Source organism: Chiloscyllium punctatum, chromosome 2 (assembly GCF_047496795.1).
Source record: "Chiloscyllium punctatum isolate Juve2018m chromosome 2, sChiPun1.3, whole genome shotgun sequence".
Classification (NCBI taxonomy): Eukaryota; Metazoa; Chordata; class Chondrichthyes; order Orectolobiformes; family Hemiscylliidae; genus Chiloscyllium; species Chiloscyllium punctatum.
In genome coordinates, this window is record NC_092740.1 from 76346283 (window position 1) to 76360941 (window position 14659).

The following is a 14659-nucleotide window of genomic DNA, read 5'->3' on the forward strand; positions in this document are numbered from 1 at the left end:
ACATTGAATATTAATACTAAAGGTCTGATGGAAAGATACCAATCTGACAGTTCAGTTAATCTGCTTTCAATTTCCAAACGCTATAAAGAACTGATTGTCCTGTCAGCCCTTTTAAACGAAATAAGTAAAACATGAATTGAAGGCTGTGTGAGTGTGGAGCTCATTTTACTCTCCAGCTCCCTGCTGTCACTGCTGAGGAACGTTGTTAAGAACAGTCTAGGTTACACAAGGCAACTGTGTAAAGATAAACTTTGGAATTTGTGCTGCACTTGACCATTAAAAGTTCAACTGTAATTTGAAAGTTGTTTTCTGTATGTGCTGCGATTTCTTTGGCTAACGTTTTACAAGTTCAAGTTCTACAGTTTTAAACGTTTAGCAAAAACACTAACTTCTTCATGGGCAAGGCTGAAATATATTACTTGAGAAGTAACATCATTTGTGAAGGGGTTATTGGATGGCTGGCTTTCTCCATCAATGCCAACTGCCTTGCAGTCAATTGACTCGAGGCATGATGTCCACCCTCACTTTCATCTATACCCAGAACCCACAGAGCAGGGTCTAACAGCAGAGACGAGAGTGGAAGTAGTGTGGGTGTGTGTGAAAGATAGGGTGGATGTGCCTTGTGATGAAAAAGCCAAGTGGGCATGTGTCACTGGGGAGGGAGTGGAAGCATCTGATCTGTAAAGGGTGACAGTTAAAGAGGTGACCCTATTTTCCATCCTGGGCAATATAATCAGCCAGACATCCCTCTTCATTATCCCTGCAACCCACTTTCCTTGAACTCCCTCTGCTGCCAGAGAATTGTAAGTAAACAGTAATTGCACCCCCCTCCGGGGTACTGCTGAAAAAGGTGACATTTTGTTGAAGCTTTAATCTTGCATTCATCAAGGCAATTTGCAAGAATATCAGTTGAAGGGGAAAACCATCCTTTTATCTTGCATGTTTTGCTTTCCAGCAATAGTGTCAATATCTGCACGACCAAACAACTACTTACATCCTGCATGGGCCCCACTTATTTTCCATAAAATCGTGGATAGGTGGGGGTGGGGGAGGGGTGGATGGGAGGCTGGTAATGTTGTGAGAAAGTCAACTGGCGAATTATATCAGATTCTAGCTGCAAACATGCTGACAGGGAAGCGTAAAATGTCACCAGTATCTGGTCAGCATGGATGAGTTAGACTAAAGAGTCTGTTTCTGTGCTGTATATCTCTGACTCGCTGACCTACTGTGACATTGTTAATGCCAAATGTCTTCTTTAACCTTCAACTAATTGTAAATGACAAAGTTACTTTGTCAATGCATATTTTTAGTGCTGTTAAAATTACTTGAATTTCATTATTTACACACCTACTACACTCTAATTACAGATTTTGGTACCTTGTTCCCCATGGCTCTGTTCCTCTTTTAGAAGCTGTATGTCTCTAATAATCTCTGATCCTAATGAAAGAGCAACAACTTGAAATGTTAATTTTAGACCTTTTTGTTCTGATGCCGTCTAAGCTTAATGTTTATATTATCCTCCATTTTTAATTTAGCAGCTTCAGTGTCACCTTTCTCTCCAGGTGCATATTGGTATACTGACTACTATTTACCTTTCATGTTTTGATATAAAGCTGATCATGGGTCAGAATGATGTGAAATTTGAATTAGTGTAGTGGAGGGAAGTTTGCTTTAGATGTAAGTTTGTTTCAGATGTTTCATCACCATACTAGGTAACATCATCATTCACCTCTGGTGAAGCATTGTTGTTAGTAACTCGCTTTCTATTTATGTGTATTGGTTTCCTTGGGTTGGTGATGTCATATCCTGTGGTGATGTCATATCCTGTTCTTTTTCTCAGAGCGTGATAAATGGCTCCCTGAAATGTACGTTGATGTGTTTGTTGATAGAGTTCCAGTTGCAATGCTATGCTTCTAGGAATTCACGTACATGTGGTCGAAGTATTGTCCTTCCTCATCCCTGTGTGTGAAGATACTAGTGAGAATGGGTCATGACTTTTTTGTGGCTAGTTGATGTTGATGTTGCCTAGTGACTCGTTTTCTGCCTGTTTGTCCAATGTAGTGTTTGTCATAATTTTTCCAAGGTATTTTGTAAATGACGTTAGTTTTGCTTGTTGTCTGTATAGGGTCTTTCAAATTCATTACCTGCTGTTTTAGGTGTGTTAGTGGGGTTGTGGGCTACCATGATGCCAAAAGGTTTGAGTAGTCTGGCAGTCATTTCACAGATGTCCTTGTAGGGGAGAGTGGCTAGGGTTTCTGGATGAGTTTTGTCTGCTTGTTTAGGCTTGTTGCTGAGAAATCAGCAGACTGTGTTCATTGGGTACCTGTTCTTTTTGAATATACTATATAGTTGATTTTCTTCTGCTCTTCGTGGTTCCTCTGTGCTGCAGTGTGTGGTGGCTCACTGAAATAATGTTGTAATGCAGCTTTGTTTAGTGTCTGTCAATGGCAGTGAGTCACTTGAGGGAGGAACGTCCTTTTAATCAGTAATGTCTAACTTGTAGTCCAGTAGAGGGATCAAGGCATGCACATTTGCAGAATCATGACTGTTTAACAGCCCTGTAAAAATGATGAGAAGATATAATTCTGGTATTTCCACCCCGAATAACGTTTCTGACATTTTTTGAGGGTAGAAGGGAATAAGCATGTGGAAGATCTTCCCATTCACTAAATTTCTGCCCTAGTTGTCTCCGTTGTTGGCCTGAGCAATTTAGCTCCTACCGCATCACACTGTTTTATTGAAGTCGAGCTCCTCCTGTTTCATGAACTTGTTTTGAAAAAAAATAAACATTTATTCTTTCAGTTTCAGTGGATAGAGGCTATGTTATAATTTAGATGTGTTTTAACTGCACTGATTGGGATCTCTAGTGCAATAATTTAAAGTTAGCTAAGTACCAAGAGCCCTTTTAGAAAATAATTAAAGACTCCATCCATCATTTAGAGGAAAACAATGCTGCTCCTTAACAGCTTTGATTGACCGAGGATCTGATGTAACACGGGAAAAAAATGGCTACCTGACTTAAAATTTGAATGAACTTCATTATTATTATTATTATTATTATTATTATTATTATTTTAGATGAGCTTGAAGACCTTCAGAACTTCATACTAATTGACAGTTTTAAGAGGTTATTAAAGCATCAGCTGTCTTTGTGACTAGTAATATAGATTCTGGTTTGTTTTACAATAAGTTGCTCACTTGAGAAAATTTACAAGTTTTGAATGTCTTTCATGAATGACAGACTTTTTCAGTATTATGTGTGGCAGAGTGTTCTTTGGTTTCTAAAATATTTTCATTTTCAAGTGGTTCCTGAGTTCTTCCCATCGTGGGTAGGGGAGTGCATTTCAAGAATATATTGTGCAATGGGCATCATGCAGGTGGCATGAAGAATGAGTGTGGGATCATGGAGTTGTCATGGGAAATATGGTGGAAGCAGAAGAGGGCATAGAGCTTATGAGGGTGGTGGTGGCACAGGAATGGGGAATATGAGAAGGCATTGAGGGCAATGATGGTTGGTGAGAGTTTGAATTCTGACATGCATTATTAAAATGTGGAGAATATCTAATAAAAGGGTACTTTAGTCTTGCGTCCTTGTCATCCAGCCACCTCCATTTCCAACTTGACCTTCCTGTTGAGGTAGCAAGCTGCACTCCATTCCACCTCTTGCTTGGAATAAATTATGACAGGGTGGGCTTTTTAAAGATCTGCTGGGTCATGAGGCTTCTTAACTCGATGCTCCTGCTTCCATACAATCTGGCGTCAACAGTTGTACTGGCAGCATTAATTTCTCATTTCCTTATTTTCTTATGGTGTCTGGTCTTCCTTTTGTCCCTTAAAATAAATACATTAGCCTTTGTGTTAAAACGTAAGGCTCTGAGATTCTTTACTGCGCCATCCATTGTTTATGTGGAATTGTATCTACCTATGCACTTGTGGAATAATAGGAAAGTCTTGGATGCGCTGTGGTTGCAAATGCCATCATAACTCAAAAATAGGATGCATGCTGCCCATAGGGTGAGGTGATCTAGGTTCTATTGTACCAATGATTTTAATAAAACTATATTGTTGGCAGTCAAGGCAAGTTCTTTCACTACAGTATAAAATAACAATTCATAGACTCCTTCTTACTCTAAACTGTCTCTGTTGAGACTTCCAGAATAATTTCTTTCTATCAGTGAGCAGGAGAAAGAACACTTAAACCCAATATACTGCTCCATAGTTAAACTTGGTACTCTAAAGAATGAGCTCAAATCCTTGTAAGGCCTGGTTCATCAGATGCTTGATAAACTCCCGGTTGAAGCCATGAAAGTATCTGTAACCCATTCTGTTAAAAACAATACAGAATGTCTGCAATCACGTGAAGCTAAATTAGCATTAAATTGGCCAGAAGAACATGTACTTTTGTACACAAAACACAAAAGCAATGTTAATAATGAGCTTCAGAAATGAAATGATAACACAAAGCTCCTAATCTTAACCAACAGTGAAAAACTGAGTGTGATTATACATATATTGAGCCAAGGAATATAGTAAAGACAGATTTTTGGGATAGGAATTTTACTTGATACCAAACCTCTGACTTGTCCTTAAGCTAGTAAATGTGTTTCTGTCGATATTTTTAACGGACCCACAAAGCAACAAGTCATAAGATTTATGGCAAATCACATTTCTGCTTTCAGTGAAACTGGAAGGAAAAAGCTTTTGTGACAAATAACATCTGTTGCCTGGGCATGGATGCTTCATGATAATTTCCTTTACTGCATAGGTATTTTTTAAAAAAACATGTCAGTCGTAACAAAACAGAACTCTGAAACAAGTGTTCATTTTTGCCAGTAGTTATAATAGTCACTTGGTAGAACAGAACTTGAGTATTGTAGAAAAAGGACACATTTTTTTTGAAGCTTTTCATCTTGTATGTCAATGTAAAAGGAAAATAACATCTCAAGTAAATGAAGGAGAGTACCAAGTGAACTTTAATTAGATTCTGGATGACTGTAAGACAAAAAAGCTTTGACAAAATGTACCTATTTTCAGCAATACTCAAATACTATCAGTTTTGCACCATATTTTTAATTGCTTTGGAAAACTACGATTTATTGGGATCATTTATAAAAGATTAACTTTGGTATAGTTAAACATTATTTTTGAAAGACTTTTAAATAATTTCAGTTGACTCGTTCACCTCCCATAAAATCCTTTATTGATATTCCTCTGCCTAAGAAAGATTGATACACTAGTCAGTGTGGACTGGGTCCATACAAATGATATTATGGCTGGTCCTAACATGTTATTTAGTGGGTTTTTTTGAAAAAAATGCATTTATCTGAAAGTTTTTGTTTTAAGTGTGTTGTAAAAGCTGTGATTCAGGAATCAGGAATTTTTTTTTTAATCCTGCTTGCCTGTTGTAAAATTGTACCTAAAATAAATACATTTTGTTTGTATGGTCTGAAGATGGTAGCTAGATGAACTAGTTTGCACAGAATGGACAGTTATGGAGAACTTAATTGCACTTCATTTTAAAATGTTTGAGATTCAACAATAGTTCACAAATGACTAGACTGCATCTCACTTCTGCATTTGCTGGTAATTTGATGCTACCTAATTTTCTCATTTGGCTGTAAGTTGAAGTGGGAAATGTTAATCATGCAATGATGATTATTTGTAAGGAAGTCTAAATTCTTGACCTTGGATCATTAAGCTCATTAGGGCTTAAGTTTGACCATGTGGCACATTATTTTGTAAGGCCCCCAAAATGGCAGGCAAGAATGGCAACGGATCAGGACAAATAAGACCGATCCTACATGTCTGCTTGAAGCAAACTTTAGACTATTACACATGAAAGTAGGGAAATTAACACCTAGATATCTGGGCTCTGGTTTCCCTTCCTCAGAATAGTGTTCAATACTGAGCAATTGGTTACAATGTGCACCACAACATCCTGTGAGTTGAATTATCCTAAAATTTAGAACTTGAAGTGTCCATGAATGGCTCCAGAGGAATCTACAGTGGTAATCCCACCATTCCTATACTTAGTTTGAAAACTTTCATTGCTTACTCTCAGAATGCTCAAATTTTAATTTTTTTAAATTAGATTAGATTAGATTACTTAATTAGATTAATTTGAGGATCATAATTACAAACTTAAGTCAAGACGTTAAGTTTGCAAATGCTAATATCCTCAGATGTTTCCTAACTGTGAATATAAATAAGTCAGGTGTTCCCCAAAATATACCACTCACCCCTGCATTCCTTCACTCCTCTGTCTTTTCCTATCTATCAAGTGCTGTATGCAGCATGACAGGGGAAATGGAGAATGAGGAGAGGGAAAGGGAAGGGATGGGGTAGATAAGCTTGATGCAGCAGGGACAAAAACATGGGATAGTGAGGGGTAAAAAGGAGCCAAGAAGCATTAACATTCCTAGGACAAGAAAATTTGCAACCCCCTGGGTGACAAATGAAATAAAGATTAATGTAAAGAAGAAGAAATGTGCTATGAAAACTGTCAGGTCACTAGTATAATGAAAAACCAGGCTGCATATAGAAGGTTCAGAGGACAATTCGAAAACAAGAAAAGAGAAGCAAAGAAAGAAACTGACAAGAGACTGACACCTTACATAAAAAGGAAATCTGAAAATCTTCAGTCACTATGAAATAAAAAAAAGTAAAATAAGGAATGAAGCTGATTTGGAGATTTGTGAATGAGCAGGGTTTATGGCTGAGGCGTTGTATGTTTACTTTCTATTGGTCTTTATTGGGAAAGAATATGCTGTGCAGGTTAAGATAATAGAGGAGATGGCTCAGACATATGGAGGGTTTAAAACTGATGAGGAGCTGGTATAGAATACCTGTATTAAAGTTGATTAGACATGGGGACCAGATGAGATGCATCCAAGGATAATGAAGAAATGAGGGTAAGAATTGTGGCAGCACACTATGCCAAATTTTCCTTAGTTTCAGAGGTAATGCCAGAGGACTGAAGCGTTGTAATGTTAAACCTTTATTCAACAAAACAGTGCAAAGTTAAGCTCAGTAACTACATGCAAGTGAGTTTAACAGAAGTGTGGAAAAGCTTCTAGAACCAATAATTCGCAACAATATTAATAGTCACATGGTAAGTATGGGTTAATATTCCATGCGTTTTCTGTGCAAGTTCTTCAAATTGTAGAGACTGAGCGTTTGGAAGGCATTATTGAATGGCATGTTGCAATAGTGTATCTTGTAGATGCTACACATAGCTGCCACAGTGTTTTGATTAAAGAGGTTTGAAAGTTGGATGTAATGATCGGCTTACTTGTCAGTGGGCTGCTTTGTCCTGGACGATGTCAAGCTTCTTGTTGGAGCTACATTCTGCCAGGAAAGAGGTGAGTATTTCATCATATTCCTGAATCAAACCAGGTAGATAATGATCAGAGTTTGGGAAACAAGAGATGAGTTATTCAATACTCTTCCTGAAGAAGGGCTTATGCCCGAAACGTTGATTCTCCTGCTCCTCGGATGCTGCCTCGCCTGCAGTGTTTTTCCAGCATCACATTTTTCAACCCCAATCCATAGCCTCTGGCTTGCTCTTGCAGCCTGCATATCTATATGTCAAGTTTGGATCCTGCACAATGGTAACTCACAGCATGTTGACAGTTTTGGGGTAGGGTTGGGTTGATGGTGGTGGTCATGATTCTGGCATGGTAATGCAATTGTATATCATAGTGTACGAATTAGATTCTCTCATGCTGGAGATGGCCATTACCAGACATTTGCCTGTACTTGCCAACCTAGCCTAGATGTTGTCCACAGACTGCTTCAGTATCTGACGATCCTGAACATTGTACAGTTACCAGCAAACATCCCCACTTTGACCTTATAATGGAGAGAAAGTTGTTGATGAGACAGCTGAAGATGGTCAGACTGAAAGCACTGCTCTGAAGAACTAGGGCTCCTGTGGTGCAGTGGTAATGTCTTCATATATCTGGACTAGGAGGCCTGGGTTCAAGTCCCACTTGCTCCAGTGACATGTCAGTACAACTCTGGACAGTTTGATTAAAAGTATTTCCCCTGAGAATCTCCTGTAGTGATGTCCTGTGACTCTGACTGTCCAATAACTACAACCATCTTCCTTAGTTCTATAACATGCAGATTTGAAGTTGGTGATTTGGCACATCATGCATCTCTAATATATTAAAGAGTTTTACTTGCATAAGTGACAGGCAAATTATTTAACACAACTTACTACTTTTGCAAAGCCAACAGCTGAACTGATTTTAACGCTAATTTTGTACAAATATCATAGATTGTAGCATTAGAGCCCTGACCCTAACTCTGGGTCAGAAGGTCCATGTTCAAGTCCCACCTGCCCTGGCGTTATGTCACCAACATGTCTGAACATGTTTATTATTTTTTCCTAGATTGCTGCAACAATTTGTCTCTTCTGCAATGAGCTCAATCTGGTAACTTCATACTTCAGAATTCACCCATTCAACCTGCAGTCATAGTGCCAAACTAATTTTGATAACGGATGTTGGGGTACACCACTGTTGTCCTTGATGCTTTCTCCAAGTGCATATGCAATATGCAAGGATACTGACACAATAGCTAAGGGAGAAAGTTCGGAAATGGTTTGACAGGCTTGACATCTGGAATGAGAGGTTTGTTTTCTAAGGATAGGTTGGACTCATTTCCACTAGGAGTTTAGCAGATTGAAGGGTAATAATGTTACTGTCAAGTTCACTTTTATTTTTTACCCTCTAACCTGAAACTTTTGTCCTCTATGCCTTCGTTCCCCAACCCTGAGAACAAGACTGAGTTTGTTCACCCTATCCATGCCTCTCATGATTTTATACACTTCTATAAAGTCCCCCCCCCAAGTCTCCTACGTTCTGAAGAAAAAAGTCCTAGCTTGTCCACCTCTCCCTATAATTCAGACTTTTGAGTCCTGGCAACATCTTATAAAATTTCTTCTGCACTCTTTCCAGTTTAATAACATCCTTCCTATAGCGAGGTGATGAAAACTGAACACAATACTCCAAGTGCAGCCTTACCAACATCCTGATACAACTGCAACATAACTTCCTAACTCTTATACTCAGTGCCATGACTGATGAAGGCCAGTGTGCTAAAAGCCTTCTTCACTGCCCTGTCTACCTGTGACTCCACTTTCAGAGAATTGTGAACCTGAATGCCAAGTTTTGCTACACCCCTTAAAGCCCTACCATTCATCATGAAACTCCTACCTTGATTGACTTTCCAAAATGCAAAACCTCACACTTATCTATACTAAACTCCATTGCCATTTCTCAGCCTACTTCCCCAACTGATCAAGGTCCTGCTGCAATTTCTGATAACCTTCCTCACTGTCCATGATACCTCATCTGCAAGCTGACTAACCATGTTTTGGACATTCTCATCCAAATTATTCATATAGATAACAAACACCAGTGGGGCCAGCACCAACCCCTGAGGTACTCCATTAGTCACAGGCCTCTAGTCCAATAAGCATCCTTCCATTGTTACCCTTTGCTTCCTACTATCAAGCTAATTGTGTATCCAATTTGCCAATTCCCCCTGGATTCCATGCGAACTAACCTTCAGAGCATCCTACCACGTGGAACCTTCTCAAAGGCCTTACTGAAATCCATACAGACTACATCTTCTGTCCTGCCCTCATTAACCTTCCTGGTCATGTCATCAAAGACCTGTAACAAATTTGTGAGGCATGATCTCCCAAGCACAGAGGCATGCAGACTATTCCTAATCAAACCTTGTCTTTCAAAATGCATGTATATCTTATCTCAGAATATTCTCAAGTAACGTACCGACTACAGATATTCAGCTTACTGATCTGCAGTTCCCCAGATTTTCTTTGCAGTCCTTCTGGAATAAGGGCACACATTCGTCATTGTATATTTTTAAGTCAGAGATGAATAAATTCTTGTTAGTCAATGGAACCAAGAATTACTGGCCATAGGTGAAATGTGGAATTCAAAATACAAACGGATTAGCCATGATCTTATCGAAAGGTGGAGCAGTCCTGAGGAGCCAAATGGTCATCTTGTCCTATTTGCAATAGCGATATCTATGGGTGGTATATGATTAGCAGCAGCAGGTTTCTCTGCCCATGTTTGATTTGAGGCGAAGAAAGTTCATGGCAGATTTTTAAATGGTGCATCAGAGTTGAGTTCATAGATGGGAGGGTGGGAAAATTGATCTTGTGAACACCACGTATCCAGTTATGTGCCTGTTGAGGACATTGGGGAAACGCTGACTGAAATTCTTTGTCAGGCAGTTTGTACCTTCTATCAGAGGAGTCTAGTCAATGCCTGTTGTCAGCTTTCCAATGGCAGACTGAGGACCAGAGGTTCAAACAACTTGTTTATCCACCTCATTTGTGACCCTGGTCACAAATTGGCTATATCTGCAGCCAAAAGCCATCCATTGGCAGTTATGGACAGTAGAAACTTGAACTGCAATAATGAAGTCACCAGAGGCATATGCATCTCAAGGTGAGATCTCTCTTACTATATCCTTGCTCAAGGCATGAGGAACCCTGTTTGCCTCCCAATCTTGAGATACCACTCACTTTCCTTAATTGCTAGGCTAACATGCACTCTGCCCAGTGATTGACTGGTTACTTAAAAATCACATCTGGCCTTGGGCGATACATGATATGGGATCAGGATGTGAAAATGAAACTTATCCTAAATCGAAACTACAACTTCATGAATTCATGAGTCCTTGTTAATAGTATCAACCTACTCTATATACAAACATCCAGTTTGATGAGTCTGGGGAAGATTTGAGATTTGTTTGATGGATATGATTCTATTATTATTCTTTCATCTCTAATATCACTTCCTGATGTTTGTGAGATTTGCTTTACAAGGTGTGATTTTATCACTCGCGATTGTAGCTCAATTCCTAGATTGCAGCTCAGTGCTTCCTTTGCTTTGTTCTTGTTCTTTGATATAGATATTAACACCACTGCTTGTCCTGTTGGAGCATTTCCGATTACAATGAAAAGTCAATCTTATTGGTGGGAGATGAGAGTCACATATTGAGCAGACTGAAGTATCATTCTGTGAATGAATAGGGTTTTTAAAACAATCCAGTACATTCATGTCCACTTTTGTTTTACTGACACCAGTTTGATATTTCCATATTTGTTTTGACTGAAATTAAATTCTCAAATTGCACTGTGATTTGACATTCAAACAATCACCTCATTACCACAACCATTGTGCGCAGAGGTGTGTTAAAGAGTAGCTAATGCTGACAAGATGCATATTCCTTTCTTTTAATTAAGTAATCATGCAGAGTGTGCTGAAATGAGACAGTTCTCTGCAATGAGATATAATTTTAAAATAACTTCAATTTATAATTGAGAAATTTCAGTGAAGACCTAGGATCCTTTTGGAGGATACCACAGGGACTGTGCACAAAATGCAATTATAGTTTGGTCTGTGATTCCATTACAGAATTAAACATAGACAAAGAAAAATATAATTACAGCTCAAGGAATAAATATAATGCGTTTTCAGTTAAAATGGCTGATTGGTTACCCTTTGTTTCTGAAAGTGTGTAACATATTTCTGACACTATAAACTATTTTTATAAGTTTGATTTAAAGCATCAGATAAACACAATTAGACTGAGCTTTGAGTTGAAATATAAATCAAGTTGAAAACTGAAGTAAAAAAAAACAGAAATGGGGAAAAAAGCACTTCACTATGAGGGTTTCACTGAGACTTAAGCTTCCGTTTTGCAAAGTTGGAGGTACAGACAAATTAATTAGATTAATCTGGCAGTGAAAGGGGACAGGAATTTGGAGTCTAGATTAACTTTATACAAGCAAATAAGTAGGTGCCACGGTGGTTTTATTGAACTTTTGCACCATTTAATCGTCTGTAGTGCTGTTTACTTTTGTAACAAACAGCAGTAGGCTTCCCACAGATATTTATTGAGAACCTCAACGTTCGTATGTTGATGATTTACATGGTTTCCCAATTTCTTTTTCCATTTCTTCGTTAATCCTGCGGCCATCCAGGTCTTTCACATTCTGAGCACTCTTCCGTTCTGGATTTTCATTCCATTTACTGTTTGACACAAGGATTGCAATTTTCTTGGCTTATGTCTCAAATTTATTGAGTGCCTGGCAGCATTTGTGGCCATAATACCCCTCCCCAATCATCGTTGGACTGTATGCTCTTATCCAGCTGCTCTCACTGTCTGTCAAGTTCCCCAGGATGTTTACCATAAGAAGACAGGTTGTGTTCGGAGACAAAAGGCTGGAGTTTCTCGACTGAGGCAGGTAACTTGCATCATAATCTTGAAGATTGGTCTCACTTTAAAGCACCCCTGTACACACAATGTTGGGGAGGCATTGCAAAGCTGATTCAGGTTCATAGACCACAGAGCAGATCCTTGACGACCACGGATGTAGACAAATGCTGAGGCAGAATGGTTAGGTTTGGTTTTCTCGGTAGCACTTTTCCTGAGGCTAGTATATTTTTACGCAAACAAGCTTCTGATATCCTCCAGGCCAATTTAGTGCCAACTCTCCTTGGCATATGGGCAGACCTCAAAAACCATGTAGAGATTGAAATTAAATAAACTTCTAAAAATTTAAAGCAACCATTACTCTGCACACTAGTGAAAAAAACTCCCATTCCTGAAACCCATTCAAATCTTTAAAAAAAATCAAGTGTTTATTCTGTTATCAAAACAAACAAACATCTGTATTTATTCCAGATTAGCAATAGCAAATCTTTTATTACACTTCAAGCAGTCATAGAGTCATAGACATGTACAGAACCTTCAGTCCAATCCGTCCTTGCCAACCAGATATCCCAACCCAATCCAGTCCCACCTGCCAGCACCCAGCCCATACCCCTCCAAACCCTTCCTATTCATATACCCATCCAAATGCCTTTTAAATGTTGCAATTGTACCAGCCTCCACCACTTCCTCTGGCAGCTCATTCCATACACGTACCACTCTCTGCGTGAAAAAGTTGCCCAACAAGCCAGACACTATTTCCCAGGGCAGAAATGGCTAACACGAGGGGTCATAGTTTTAAGCTGGTTGGAGAAAATTATAGAGGGAATGTCAGAGGCGGGTTCTTTACACAGAGAGTTGTGAGAGTATGGAATGCGTTGCCAGCAGAAGTTGTGGAAGCAAGGTCATTGGGGACACTTATTAGACTGCTGGACATGCATATGGTCACAGAAATTTGAGGGTGCATACATGAGGATCAGTGGTCGGCACAACATCATGGGCTGAAGGGCCTGTTCTGTGCTGTACTGTTCTATGTTCTATGTTAATTTGCAAACTCAATTCTCCCTCACTGATTTAACTGTAGCTTTTTAAAAGTCAGTCAAGCTCCTGTAATGATATAATTGTCTTTCAAGAAATGTCAACAAGTACTGATTTGGAAATGCCAGAGTTGGACGGGATGTACGAAGATAAAAATCACACACCAGGTTATAGTCCAACAGGTTTAATTGGAAGCACTAGCTGTCGGAGCACTGCTCCTTCATCAGGTGGTTGTGGAGTGCACAAATGTAAGACACAGAATGTATAGCAAAAGTTTACAGTGTGATGTAACTAAAATTATACATTGAAAAATACCTTGATTGTCTGTTAATTCTCTCATCGGTTAGAGTGACCATGTTAGTTTCACTTCTTTCATATGTAAATCACAAAACGTTTTTTTAAAAAGTTACATTCGCAGGTGAACTTTATCTGGGCTGACACCAACTGTTAATGTGTTAAAAGTGTTAGCCCCCTGTGTGCTGCTGAGAATGTAACTTTTTAAAAAAATATTTTGTGATTTACATATGAAAGAAATGAAACTAACATGGTCACTCTAACAGATGAGAGAATTAACAGACAATCAAGGTATTTTTCAGTGATTAATTTCAGTTACATCACACTGTAAACTTTTGCTATAAATTCTGTGCCTTACAATTGTATCCTCCGCAACCACCTGATGAAGGAGCAGCGCTCCGAAAGCTAGTGCTTCCAATTAAACCTGTTGGAGTATAACCTGGTGTTGTGATTTTCAACAAATACTGCACCAACTGGCTTAACTGACCCATCAAGCAAAGAAATGTTTTTTTTTGAAACATTCTCCAACAGCTGCAGCTACTTTTTTCCAACAGTTTAAAGAGGGGATAGTTAATAAAATAAATAAAAGTGCAGCTTTTAAAAAAAAAAGCTGTGGGTCATGACAGACAAACTCTTTGAGTGCACATACATCTACCCCATGATTTTGTGGCTGTTACACTTGGTTATACTCTTAGAGTGGAAATGGAGTCTGTTTGAACTCAGCAGTGAGTTCAAATGGCTCTGTTGAATTTGGTTTCTCTCTTAAGTGTGAATCTTGCACTACTCTTTTCTGCCTACTGGTTTACTCAAAAAATGAGGACAAGACTTCTGGATCAAGATTCTGCACATCTTTCTTAAGATTTATAGGTGTTGCTATTTTATTTTGCACAAATTCTTCCCAACTCCACAAAAATCTGACCCTGAGACTCAAAGGTCCAGTTACCCATCGAGTTCCTCTCTTCGCATGACTTCAGTTTTTTTTTTCTCTCTCTGTCTTTCATTGGCCCACACTAACCTCGTGACCTCTGATAAGTCAGCAAAATCAGTCCAGGAAGAGGAGAAAGAT

At 38.9% G+C, this 14659-nt stretch overlaps 1 protein-coding gene across 3 annotated transcripts in view; it reads left to right on the forward strand.

The window, feature by feature from the left end:
* LOC140485793 (tumor necrosis factor alpha-induced protein 8) overlaps window positions 1-14659 on the forward strand; it is a 131105-nt gene that overhangs the window by 99493 nt on the left and 16953 nt on the right. The window lies entirely within an intron of this gene.